We start from the raw sequence: 14,484 nt of genomic DNA, 5'->3' as shown, positions 1-14,484 counted from the left end.
TCAAACACCAATGAAAAGTGAATTGATCTTATTTTTGTTTAATTTGTGATCATCAGGTTATTATATTATTTCAAATGCATCTTATTATGCTGTTTCCAACACTACTTCCTTGAATTAAAAATTTCTTCAGATTTCTTGCAAAGAAGCCCCATAAATTTCTTGAAAGAGAGAGTTTATTCCCTTAGGAGTATGAAATATGTATAATTCTATCACTTAAAATTATTTATACATGTTTATTCAGCTACATTTCCAAAAACAGTGGCATTATTTTCATTATAGAATGAATAACTATTGTTACTTTAATAAAATTGTCTTAGGAATGAGAACATTAGATTTACTGACGTTTCAAGTGAAGTTTATCCTGCTTTCTCCTTTGTATTGGAAGAAAATATTCAAGCAAAACACATAACTGTTAGGTTTTTATGTAGATTTCTTTATTTTTCTTAATATCAGTATAAAATTAATTGCGAATTTATTAGCTTGACTTTTCTTTATGAACAGATTGATAGCATGTTAATAAAATAATCATTTTAATGTTAATAATTACGAGATCAATTTACACACTTGGAAAACACACATGTCAAAAGAAGATAAAAGAACCCTCATGAACTCATGAGCCCATAATCTGGAAATATTACTCTTTTTTTTTTTTTTTCTTATTAATCCCTATACCCAATGTGGGGCTTGAACTCACAACCCTGAGATCAAGAGTTGCATGCTGTACTGACTGAGCCAGCCAGGTGCCCCTGGAAATACTTACTCTTAAAATTTAGTTTGATTACTTTCCAAATTTTTATTTTATTTTTTTTTAAATTTAATTTTATTTTCTCAGTGTTCCAAGATTCATTGCTTATGCACCACACCCAGTGCTCCATGCAATACGTGCCCTCCTTAATACCCACCACCAGGCTCACCCATCCCTCACTCCCCTCCCCTCCAAAACCCTCAGTTTGTTTCTCAGAGTCCACAGTGTCTCATGGTTCATCTCCCCCTCAGATTTCCCCCAATTCACTTTTCCTTTCCTTATCCTAATGTCCTCCATGCTATTCCTTATGTTCCACAAGTAAGTGAAACCATATGATAATTGACTCTCTCTGCTTGGCTTATTTCACTCAGCATAATCTCCTCCAGTCCTGTCCATGTTGATACAAAAGTTGGATATTCTTCTTTCTGATGGAGGTGTAATATTCCATTTATATATGGACCATATCTTCTTTATCAATTTGTCTGTTGAAGGGCATCTTGGCTCTTTACACAGTTTGGCCATTGTGGCCATTGCTGCTATGAACATTGGGGCATAGATGGCCCTTCTTTTCACTACATCTGTATCTTTGGGGTAAATACCCAGTAGTGCAATTGCAGGGTCATAGGGTAGCTCTATTTTTAATTTTTTGAGGAACCTCCACACTGTTTTCCAAAGTAGCTACACCAACTTGCATTCTCACCAACAGTGTAAGAGGGTTCCCCTTTCTCCACATCCTCTCCAACACTTGTCTCCTGTCCTGTTAACTTTGGCTATTCTAACTGGTGTAAGGTGGTATCTCAATGTGGTTTTGACTTGAATTTCCCTGATGGCTAATGATGATGAACATTTTTTCATGTGTCTGTTGGCCATTTATAGGTCTTCTTTAGAGAAGTGTCTGTTCATGTCTTCTGCCCATTTTTTGACATGATTATCTGTTTTTTGAGTGTTGAGTTTGGGGAGTTCTATATAGATCTTGGATATCAGCCCTTTGTGTGTAGTGTTGTTTGCGAATATCTTCTCCCATTCCATGGGTTGCCTCTTTGTTTTGTTGACTGTTTCCTTTGCTATGCGAAAGCTTTTGATCTTGATGAAGTCCCAAAAGTTCATTTTCGCTTTTGTTTCCTTTGCCTTTGGAGACATATCTCGAAAGAAGTTGCTGTGGCCAATGCCCAAGAGGTTACTGCCTATGTTCTCCTCTAGGATTTTGATAGATTCCTGCCTCATGTTGAGGTCTTTTATCCATTTCAAGTTTATCTTTGTGTATGGTGTAAGAGAATGGTCAAGTTTCATTCTTCTATACATAGCTGTCCAATTTTCCCAGCACCATTTATTGAAGGGAATGTCTTTTTTCCACTGGATATTTTTTCCTGCTTGGTCGAAGATTACTTGACCATAGAATTCAGGGTCTATATCTGGGGTCTCTACTCTGTTTCACTCGTCTATGTGTCTGTTTTTGTGCCAGTACCATGCTATTCTTGGTGACCACAGATTTGTAGTAAAGCTTGAAATCAGGTAACATGATGCCCCCAGCTTGGTTTTTCTTTTTCAACATTTCCTTTAGTGATTCAGAGTCTTTTCTGGTTCCAAATAAATTTTAGGATTGCTTATTCTAGCATCTTGAAAAATCCTGGTGGAATTTTGATCGGGATGACATTTAAAGTATAGATTGTTCTGGGCAGTATAGACATTTTAACAATGTTTATTCTTCCAATCTGTTAGCATGGAATGCTCTTCCATCTTTTTGTGTCTTCTTCAATTTCTTTCATGAGTGTTCTGTAGTTCCTCGAGTACAGATACTTTACCTCTTTGGTTAGGTTTTTTCCAAGGTATCTTATGGTTCTTGGTACTATAGTAAATGGAATCCATTCTCTAATTTCCCTTTCTATATTTTCATTGTTAGTATATAAGAAAGCAACTGATTTCTGTGCATTGATTTTGTATCCTGCCACATTACTGAATTGCTGTGTAAGTTCTAGTAGTTTGGGGGTGGAGTATTTGGGTTTTCCATATAAGTATCATGCCATCCGTCTGCAAAGAGAGAGTTTGACTTCTTCTTTGCCGATTTGAATACATTTTAAAAAAAGCTTTTTTAAACTTTTATTATTTTGTGGTCTAATCACAATAGTGCACATGTAAGACACTTTTAACACTTAAAATTACAAAGTGAATTTTGGGTGCCTGGGTGGCTCAGTGGGTTAAAGCCTCTGCCTTCGGCTCAGGTCATGATCCCAGGGTCCTGGAATCAAGCCCCACATCAGGCTTTCTGCTCAGCAGGGAGCCTGCTTCCTCCTCTCTCTCTCTGCCTGCCTCTCTGCCTACTTGTGGTCTCTGTCTGTCAAATAAATAAATAAAATCTTTAAAAAAAATTACAAAGTGAATTATAAAATAAAAATTTTCACATGCCATTTTATAGATTCCAATTCTGTGTGCTATAATATTGCACAGCCCTTGTATGTTACTTAGGAACAGATATGATGAATATGCTGCATTTGTAATGTATTTCACTGGTAAATGAATCTTCAAAAAATTTCTAAAGTTTTATTATTTTAGATGTTGATATGGTGAATATATCTGTGTGTGCATTTTGACCATGTATCTATTTTCAGATATTTCAAAATTTATCCATTCATTTTAGTAATAATAGTTAATTTAATTAATATGTTGAATCTCACAGAAAATTATGAATTTATTATAATCATAATTTAGTATTATCAAGGTAAGCTTTTTTAAAAACTAAAATTCAATGAATTAACACATAATGTATTATTTGTTTCAGGGGTACAGGTCTATGATTCATCAGTCTTATATAATACCCAGTGCTCATTACAACACATACCCTCTCCAATGTCCATTACCCAGATACCCCATCCCTCCACCATCCTCCCCTCCAGCAACCCTCAGGCTGTTTCCTATGATTAAGAATCTCTTATGATTTGTCTCCCTCTCTGGATTTGTCTTGTTTCATTTTTTTCTTCTCTTCCCCTATGACCCTTTGTCTTACTTCTTAAAGGTAAGCTTTTAAGGTGATGACTGGTTGAATATAAGCTATATTTCTTTTTTTTTTTTAATATTTATGGATTTCTATTTTAACTCTAGTATAGTTAACATACAGTGTTATATTTGTTTCAGATATAAAACCTAGTGATTCAACAATTCTAATCATTACTCAGTGCTCATCATAAGTATAGTCTTTAATCCTCATCATCTAGTTTACCCCTGCCACCCACCTCCCATTCCCACTCTGATAATGCCTGGTTTGTTCTTTATAGTTAAGTGTTTATTTCTTGGTTTCTCTTTCTCTCTCTCTTCTTCATCTTTTTTCCTTTGTTCCATTGTTTTGTTTCTTAAATTCTACATAGGAGTGAAATCACATGGTATTTGCTTTTCTCTGACTTATTTCACTTAGCATTATAGCTCCATCCATGTCGTTGCAAATGGCAAGATTTCATTCCTTTTATGGCTGAAAAATATTCCATTGTATATATATTCCACATCTTCCTTATCCATTTACCTCTTGATGGATGCCTTGGTTGCTTCCATAATTTGGTTCCTATAAATAATACTACAATAAACACAGGGGTACATGTATTACTCTGAATTAGTGTTTTTGCATTTTGGGGGTAAATACTCAGTAGTGTGACTACTGGATCATAGGATAGTTCTATTTTTAACTTTCTGAGGAACCTCCATATTACTTTTTACAGTGGCTGCACCAGTTTGCACTCCAACAGTACATGAGGGTTCCTTTTTCTCCACATCCTCACCAACACTTGTTTCTTGTGTTTTTGATTTTAGTCATTCTGATGGTGTGAGGTGATTTCTCATTGTAGATTTGCTTTGTATTTCCCTGATGAAGTGTGATGCTGAGCATCTTTCCATGCATCTGTTGGTAATCCATATGTCTTCTAAAAGCTGTATTTTAATTTACCCTATTTATTTATCATGTTTAAAATCCAATATCATTTTTTTCTTTCTTAAGACATATTATTTATGGACTTTTTTCCCTTATGATATCTTATATAAGGTCAATGATCTTAACAGATGCAAAATAAAGTTCTTGGAGATGAATTATTTGTAACATCAAAAGAAATCATTATATCACTTTTGATAATATACAGTTGGGTAAAAATGAATCAATGGCCATAATGGACAAGCAAAATTTAGATTATTCAGTTCTAGTTCTAATTTCCTATATATTAACTGTAGTCTATGATTTGGGAACTTATAAGAGTATGTGATTTTTATTTTATCTGTCTTCTGAATGCACTTGGATTATACACTATTCGAACATTACTCCTGTATCAATGTGATACTGAGAATTATTTCAAATAAATCTTTGCTAACATAATTAATGATAGTTAATTTTATGTGCCAGTTGAAGGGATGCCCAGATATTTGGTCAAAGATTATTCTTAATGTGTCATCTCTGAGAGTGTTTTTAGAAGAGATTAACATTTAGATTGGTAGACTGAGTAAAATAAATCACCCTCCTTTATAATGGTGGGCTTCACCAAATCAGTTCAAGGCTTGAATAGTACAAAAGTCTGACCCTTCCTTGAATAAGAGATAAATCTTCTTGCTGGACTGTCTTTGAACTGAAACACTGCCCTTTTCATTACTCTGCTTTTGGACTCAAATTGGAACACTAGTTCTTCTTGGGTCTGGAGCCTGACAACATTGAGATTAGAACTAAATCCTCAGCATTCCTCTGTCTCCAGCTTACTGACTCACCCTGCCCTGATCTTGGGACATGCCTACCTCCATAATCATGTGAAACAATTCGTTTTCTCTGGAGAATCTTGACATATAAATATGAGAACCACCCTAAAGAATCAGCACGAGTCTTTTAGAAATGTTTATTTAGATATACAGATTTGGGTTTTGTTTAACTTACAGAGCAATATACAAATCATATTATATATTAAGTGTTTATTTCTTGTTCATGGGTCTCTCTGTCTGGGCAGTTCTACCACATGTCTGCTCCATGTGTGGCTACCAGCAACATGTTCTTTTAGAGGGCCTAAGACGAAGTCCCAAATATAACGTATTCTGGTTTCTCCTTTTAGCTTAGTATGAGGCCTAAAATTAATCACATGCTGCCTTGACATCTGCTAATATGGGGAGAGCCTCAAATGTCAAAACCGTGTTTCCCACTCCATCTGCAACCACAGATAAGGTCACTTAGCCAAACAAACTTCCTTTTCTCAGAGACCAGCTATAGCATCTGCTCATCCCTTTGTAGCAGGTATCGATCCGTTCCCTACCAGTTCACCCAATTATACAAATAAGCCAGTCACATTCTCCCAAGGACCCAGGACGCACTTATCTCTCTTGATACTACAAAGCCTACTTCCCACAGCCCTGGCTGTTCACTCCATTCCCCTGTGCAACCACCATGTGGTCCTAATATGGCATAAAGTACGCTCTTCCACCAGACTGAATATATGTGACTAATAAACTGCCATCAATTCCATCTGTCCAGGCTTGAGTTTCATGTATTTGGTCATCTCTATATACAAGTGAGGAGACAACTGGTCTTTTGTTTGTTATGCTTGTACAGATTTTACTGTTGAAAAGCTGATATTTTATAAACCTATTTACTATAGATTAATCTTATACGTGTCAAAATTATTTTACAAAAATGTGTATGTATTGAGCTCTCTTGACATCCAGACTTCTGTATCAGTATCATTATCTAACTGTCTACTAGTGATACCACTTTGGTCCACAGCACCATAATCTCTATCCTGTATTATTTCAGTAACTTCCTAAGTGATCTTATAGCTCTTCAATGTTCCCCAGACTATTCTCCATCTTCTGCTATATTCATTTTGTTTTGAAATGCAAATCATATTATGGCACCCCTATGCCCCAAATTCTCCACTAGCTTCCAATATCACAGAGAAAGCCAGATGCTTATGTATGTGGTTTCCAAAGCTGAGTACATTGGAGTCATCTAGGTTACTTTTTAAATTGTCTTTTGCTGGACCTTAGCCCAGATCAACTGAATCAGAATTTCTAGAGTTGGTGACAGACAAGAATATTTCTTAAAAGTCCCCCGGTGATCTTAATGGATATCTAGGTTAAGAACCACTGACAATTGTGATCTAGCTCCTCCTTTTTTCTGACTTTACCTACCACATTCTTTCTTACCTATTCTACCGAAGACATTAGGGCTTTTTGACTAGTTCTCAAACTATTACTGCTGTAAGACCCACACACAAAAAAATGTCCTGCCCTGAGATTAATACTTTAAATGGTTCTAGTCTGATCTTCCTCTGGTTGCACTGTTCTCCCTAAATGGCAATCTGATGCAACAGAGAATGTGCCAACACACATATCCATTTTAGATCATACTGCGGACTCCTGGAATCCCACAATCACCCACCAAAAAGCACCTAATCTCAGTCCCAGGTCCTTCACAGGCCTCTTCTCTGGATCATCTTCACCAGGGTAGTCCATGCCACAGGTGTAATCACTCAAAACAACTCTCTGGATGACTATTTTGTCCAGATCCACTGAGAGTTGATGGCCTATAGCAATGAGGCTGTGCATTTCCATTGCTATTCTATCTGGAAAGCAACAAAGATGCAGGAGGAAAGTGATTGGGCCATATATTCAGCACAACCAAGGCTATGTCAGTAGTCATAAATCTCTGAAATTTATGTTTATCCACCAAAGTGTGCTGAGAGAGCAAAGGTGAGGCTTGGAATCACCCAAACCCACAGTGGAAGATCAGCCCCTCTAGCTTTCCCAGGCTCTGTGTTGCCAGCATCGCAACATATTCAGTACTGACACCTTAAGATCAGGGAGCAATGAAAATGCAATCAGTGGTGTGCTCCTTGCTTGAGGCACTCAACTCCTGAGACGGGGACTTCAGATATGAAGTATGACGTATCAGCCAGCCTCAGTTCCTTCAAGTGTTAGCAAAGTTCTGAAACTGAATGATCAGAGCATAATCCTGAGCACGATTTTTCTTAGGGTCCCATGAAGACATGCAGAAGCTCTGGAGGTCTCTGTATTTTTGAAATTGAATTCTCACAGCCATGTCACGGGGCGGTGGGGGGGGGAGTGTCTCTACTTCATCTGGAAATAGCTCTTCCAGTCTTTCTTCTTTGTATTTCACCAACATTGTTTTCCTCAGCCTTTTCATCCATTTTCTCATTATACGGATCATCACACGTGGACTCTGCTGTAGTCAGTTTCACATTCCTCCCCCATTCCTCTTTACTAACCCTCATCCCAAGATTCCTCATCAATAGAATCCTCACATTCCACACCATCATATTCACCTTCCCCACCACTTCCACCATTCTCATCCCAAATCAATTCAATTTGATAATTTGCTACACTTTGGGGAACCTTCTTTACCACCTTGGAACTTTCCTTCAAGAAATGATTTTACCTTGTTCAGCTCCTCTTCAGTGGGCCAGGTTTGGTCTTCTTCCTTCAGATCTGGGGTAACTTTTATTTACAAAGATGCTTGCTTGTCTATCAGGGTCTGCCTTCGCTAGGACCTTAAGGTCTTCCTCCATACTAGCTACAGCATCCATTGCACAAATATCGATTGTCAAGATGTTCCCTTTGGGATTTGACCACTCTAGGATTTAAAAGGAAAGGGTCCTTCGGAGCATTTATCTGTTTCATCTGGAAATCACCTTGTCCAATGATATACAGCAAGCTATTCACATTCAGAATCGTCTTATGAACAGAGCCTGAGATTTTCAAGGTGCCCACCAAGTTCTTCTCCTCACTAGGCACAAAATCAGCAACATGGGCAGTCAGGTAGGCCTGTCAAACTGGAAAGGCAAGATGTCATTTCTTTTGGTTAGCCAGCTGCCTGACTAGCATCTTTCCCTCATGTTGAGTGTCTACAGGAGAAGTTTGTCATCAGGAAAGCACTTCTCTACTGCTTTAGTTTAGCTTCTTTCTGGCATCTCTGTTTCTTCAGTGAGACGCCAGAAACCCCTTAGACAACTAGTGTATAGGTGGGAAGGCCCTGAGCAAAGAGGCAGGAGAGGCAGTGATCCCCAGCCTTCTAGAGGATCAAGGAGAAAAAGGATGGTATCTACCACTTTTGCCATGTCTAACATAATGTGCAGATCCCCCATGTTTTAAGTATGTGTGGGGAGTGCCTAACTACATAAAGCTAGTGGAACTTCCCCATTCATTCAAGTGTACTGTTCCAGTGTCCTTATCCTGAAGCAGCAAAAGTCCTCTGGTAGGGAAATCCTGTTGTGTAGGGGCACCACCAGTACCCAATAAGGAGGGCCATCCTTGCTGCCCAGCCATCTCTTCTCTGCCAGAACCACCTCCTTCTTCTGGTTTCAGAGCTTGCTGGCATGATGCCTCTGGTTTACTCTGCTGAGCTCTTTTCTCACCTTCTTGCTTAGGATTTTCAGTGCTAGACAGCCTTTGCCATCCTGCTGCACAGATCCCAGATTCCAGTGATGCCTGGATTTATGAGTTTTATTCTGCTGCTTGAATGGGTCAGAACAGTGGGCTACAATGCCACCACTCGGGTGCACCCAGTCAGCCTGTGCCAGGCTGTTTTAATCAGAGATTCCAAATCTGTAAAGATCCTTATGGGTTTATGGGTACCAATGAAGTCTATGTAAGTCTGTATCCCATGCATCTGCTGCTGTCTCTAAAGTCCCACAGTGTGCACAGTTTGGAAAGAAAATGGGCATGACATGAAGTGAGGAAAGAGTAATGGCAAACTGGAATATGCAAAAGTGAGCTGGAACCTTGAGGTAAATAAAACTCCCAATGTTGATGATTTAGGCAACCAGCAAAAAATGCTGATGCACTTGACCATGAAACTTTAAAAAAACATTCCCAGGATTTAGAGAAGCTGCAAGAAGACCTGGCAGGCAGTAAGGCATCTGCAGCTTAGCTTCTACCCCAGATCCACAAGGCATGTCAACACAATGTTGACATAACTCGTATGTCACAAGAGCACCTAACCTTACTTGTTAAGCATTAACATGCTGCTGTTTCACAGTGCCTTCTGAATCTTCTGCAAATTTCTCTAGGTTAGGCCAATCTTAGCCCGGAACTAAGGAGAGACAGGAATTTGGAAGGGAGACAGTTCTAACTAAACTGAATCAACTTAATTTAAAGCTCCCATAATCAATTCCTTGTCATCTTGACCAATATATACACTATTTTAAACTGCACAAAACTTCCAAATAAAGGTAATGGCAAAGTGATGCTTCATCTTTAATGATGCAATTATCCCTCATAACAATAAAAAACATGCTAATCTTTTCCCAAAGAGGATACAAATCATTTTAACTATTTTGGTGTAAAATATATTCTTCTCCTCGCTGAACCACATTCTCCTCAATTTCTTATAACTCAAATTTTGAGATTTGAGGTCAGCTTCCATTAACACTTCTTGTGTTTAATAGGAGGGGGGTGAGAGAGGGAAAGAAGTAAATATTTTATACATAACCAAATATGCTAACACTGATATAAGGAAGAAATACAAATAACTATTGTAGTCCTTGTTTCTGCAACTATTCATGTGGCCATAGCCAGTATTTATAATTATGTTCTTTTCCTGTTCATTCATGACTCTTCTCTAAGTTACCATGTTAGCTGGTTGTGTCTTCCTGTCTGAGGAGGATGATAAAACCTTCATTCCTGAAGGTTATAGGGCATTAGCAGTCCTACTGACTTTGGGTTGTTTTAGTTCCAAATTAATTTTAAGTACAGGATGTACAGGAGTACCAAAAGGCACTCCAGGTTATCACCTACATTCCAAACAAAATCCTCCTTATACCACTGTAAAGTAGCAACCTAATCTCCTAAGAGTCCAGTAACCCTTAACCTAACAGCTCACCTGGTAGAGTAAAATTCTTTAATTTTCGATTCACTGTCATTAGGAACCTAAAATGGCCAGGTGGCAAATTCAAATTGCAATGTATTGGAACCCTTGTTGAGTCCTGTGGTGAAAGCATTCTCCCATGGGAACTAATAATTGCGTTGTAGAACCCAAAGTTCTGTACACTTGAGGACAGAAAGTAAAAATTTCACTAGTGTCTCACATGGGAAAATAGGACTGACTCTCATTTCCAACCTTGGTAAAAGAGTGGATGAGTAAGTCCAAATGATTGATCTGTTGCCTCTTAAATCCAAAACTCTCCATAAATGTCTTGGTTCTCTCTTATTTGTTGGAGGAGCCAGATGCAGGAACTTATCTTTACAAGCTACCCCAGACTACTAACACGAGAAAGCAAGACCTAACAAGCATCACGTCTTTTATTTGTTTGCTTATTTATTTATTTTTATTTGTGGTTAAGATTCAGTAGAGTGATGCAGTCAGGATGCACAGCGAGACCATAAAGGAAAAACACACGTGGAATCTGGATGAATCCCCGTGTGGGCCTTCTTATTCTCTTTGCTGTCTATGAGGGGTCACACAGAGTGCACCCTTCTCCCATCAGCACAACAGTAACAACATAGGAAATGTTGTCTCCTATAAACACCCATTAGAGACTCAGGGCCCAAGACTTTTACTGGGGACTAACCACATAAGCACTCTCTTTGTGCCAAAATTCCAGACTCCCCAAAGGAAAGCAGGTATTTATGATTAAGGCACATTGCTTGTGCAAATGGTCTAGGCACTAAGAGCCACCCTAATCAATTAATTGTTGCCTGGAAATACTCAAAAAACCCAGTTACCAGATGCCAGCCAGGACCAACCTTTTAAGCAGGCTTTTTCTAAGAATCGCCGTCTCAGGTTGACTACATTAACTCTTCTCTGCACAGTACTTATCTGCTGTGTTACAACCAATGTTGATACCAGAGTATTCCCAGGCCAGATAATCTTTCAGGACAGGATTCTTCTGCCACTTCTCCGATATCTGTGGGCAAGCACCATGTTTTTTCAGTTCTTGACACCAAACTCCTCCTTAAGGCAGTTAAGCAATAACTCATCTAGATTTGTACATTTTAAGTGCATCCACAATAACTTAAAGAGTAACTCATGCTCCTAAAAATATGATAAAACTCTGAAATATTCTGAAATTCTGAAAAATAGTCATAAAATATTTCTATGTGAATGGAGCATAATGAGGAAAAGGGGAGAGTGATGCTGGATGAGGTGAGAAAAATAAGCTGGACCCAGAATATGTAGGACTATATAGAGTAAGATACATAATCAACATTTATTACATAAATTTGATATGTTAATTGTTTTAAGTGTGAGATATGCATAATGTAGTTCACATTTTAGAAACTCTCTCTTCTGTGACTGGAACAGACCCTCCAAAAATGATGGAATGTAGAGATAGACTAGTCAGGAGGACATCATAGTAGCTAAGATAAGACATAATGATACTTTTAACAGGATTTTATTCTTTGAGAAGGAAAGAAGTGGCTGCAGGATATGTTGGAAGTAGAACAAAAAAATACGGTGTGTTATACATATTGAATTTAGAGGTATATGAGTGGAAAACAAATCAAGAATCTCTCCTTGGTTTTGATCCCGAGCAACTGTGTGAAATGTTTGGCCACTTTCTGTGATGAAAAACCTGGGTTAGATATAGTTTTGACAAGGAGTTAAAGACATGGGAAGTCATGAGTTACGTTTGGAAATGTTAAATACAAGATTACTGTATACCATCCAAGTGAAGATATTGATTAGTTTAAACCATATAAAATTGTCTCTCTCTCTCTCTCTCTCTCTCTCTTTTTTTTTTTGTAAGCTAAAAACTATCTAATGTCATCAATTTCATGTGGTTCTACCACCTAATAGTATATACTTGTATATATGAGTCTGGAGCTCAAGGAAAAGCTCAGATTTAGAAAGAAATTTGGGAAGAATTGGCATATTGATGTTATTTGAAACCATGAAACTATATTAAATCATATAGGAACAAAGTATAAATAAAAAATGGGCCCATAGGTAAGCTAGGAGCACAATAATATTCATATATCAAGAATAGATGGGAAATATGAGAAGCCTCAGGAAAAGCAACTGAAATGAATTTTTTTAAAATTTCCTTGAACAAAATAGAAAAACAGTTTTGGGGGTCTGATCTTTTGGCATTGCTGTTTTCCAATTCCTGTCACATTAGTAAGATAAATGCAATTTTCTGAGCCACTGTGAGTCTATAAAGTTGGCTCTTGATCCAAAAAGAACCATAGTAAGTCTTCTCAAATTTTTACAGCCATAGTATTTACCTACCTGCACTATTTCAATGTTTTATATGCTGCTTCAATTTCTACCAACTATTCCATAAAGTATTGACGGTTTAGGGTAGACTGAAAAGATACACAATCATAATATCTTCCTATATTATTTTTTAAAATAAATTTGACAGAGAATTTCCAAACCCATATTTACCTCATAAATGGTGCAATGAAACTAAGCACTTCAATTTTTTCTTTTCTTCACTTTATTGTTGACTTTTTCATGTTTATATTTGGAAGCTTCATCTAGGGCAAATGTATACTTGTTATCTAAATTAGAGGGCATCTCTCAAATTCCTTACAGTTTGTTGCAAAAACAGAAATGTAACATGTGAATGGAAATCATTTGGGATGATATAAAATTGACCTAGAATGAATTTGGATAACCAGAGTGAAAAAATGAACAATAACAAGGTAACCGGCCAGCGACAACAGCTACTGGAATAAACTGATGGGATGCCACTCTGGGCATTTCACACTGGAAACTCAATTCTGCCATCTCTCACAAATGCCACCATTGAAACCTTGACTTTGTCAACTTGAATAACCTCTAACTTCTCTTTAAATTTGTGAGTCTCAATAGTCAATGCCTAAATAAGGAAGATCTGATTCAACAACCCAAGCTCCTAAGTCTAGGACTTAATAGAGTATGGGCGTAGAATGGAGCCTTGCCTCCCACCAGATACACCATGAAACTAGGGATTACTTCTAAATTTAAATTACAGCTAATCAACAAATGGCAGTTATCTACTATGATGAACTTTTTTCCTCCACTATCTGCATATATTCCTCTATTTATACTTCTAAAACAACTGATTCCATGTGACCTAATACGTTTCTTACACCACTGAAGCAAATTCCACTTCCAAAGGAAGATGACCTAAAACTTGATTAATTTTTGCATCCAGTTCTATGTACAGACTGTTTAGGAAATCCTTGTTCTGCTATGGAAGGAAGTTTGCTACAATATAGAAATAAATACAAAAACTAACAAGGAACTAAAAATGAATAAAGGTTATAGTCTTTGGTGTTTAAAACTAAACACGAGACTACAGTACATATTTACAAATTGCCTCCTCAATCACCCATTTCAGATTCTTCTGGCATTGAGGCAGCACCTCAACTTTGTCACGTTTAGTACCCACTGGTATGGTCTATACTTTTATTAAGGAGCATCTGTGATTTTGATTGTCCTGCCTGTATAAATTACAGTAACATTCGGTACTCTATGTAGTTGTACTAGTGAGTACTTTAGAGGATTATCTGAGTTTTATTCATATTCCTTATTGCATTATGTAATACTTATTCCTCTGATAATGAACATTAATCATACCAGTCGCCAGTCAACATAAATACCCCGTTTGTCTTCTGACCTTATTGTATGAGAAGCTGCATTGGTTATGAGGCAATCTTAGCTTCTAAACCAATGCAGTAACAATCAATGCAATTCAATGTGTATTTTTGAAGCATTCTTTGGAATGCAAACTTCTAAATCTGTCGAACCCAGAATCATGGGAGTAAGTACACATTTTTTCTGT

The 14,484-nt window shown here is 37.5% G+C and overlaps 1 pseudogene; it reads right to left on the bottom strand.

Moving 5' to 3' along the window:
* Window positions 1-5,128: 5,128 nt before the first annotated feature.
* LOC111146481 lies at window positions 5,129-13,445 on the bottom strand (annotated as a pseudogene).
* Between the last annotated feature and the right edge of the window lie 1,039 nt (window positions 13,446-14,484).

Source organism: Enhydra lutris, unplaced genomic scaffold (genome assembly GCF_002288905.1).
Source record: "Enhydra lutris kenyoni isolate GAN:26980312 unplaced genomic scaffold, ASM228890v2 scaffoldscaffold14, whole genome shotgun sequence".
Classification (NCBI taxonomy): domain Eukaryota; kingdom Metazoa; phylum Chordata; class Mammalia; order Carnivora; family Mustelidae; genus Enhydra; species Enhydra lutris.
The sequence above is the reverse complement of the archived record's forward strand: the minus strand, read 5'-3'. Positions and strand labels throughout refer to the sequence as shown.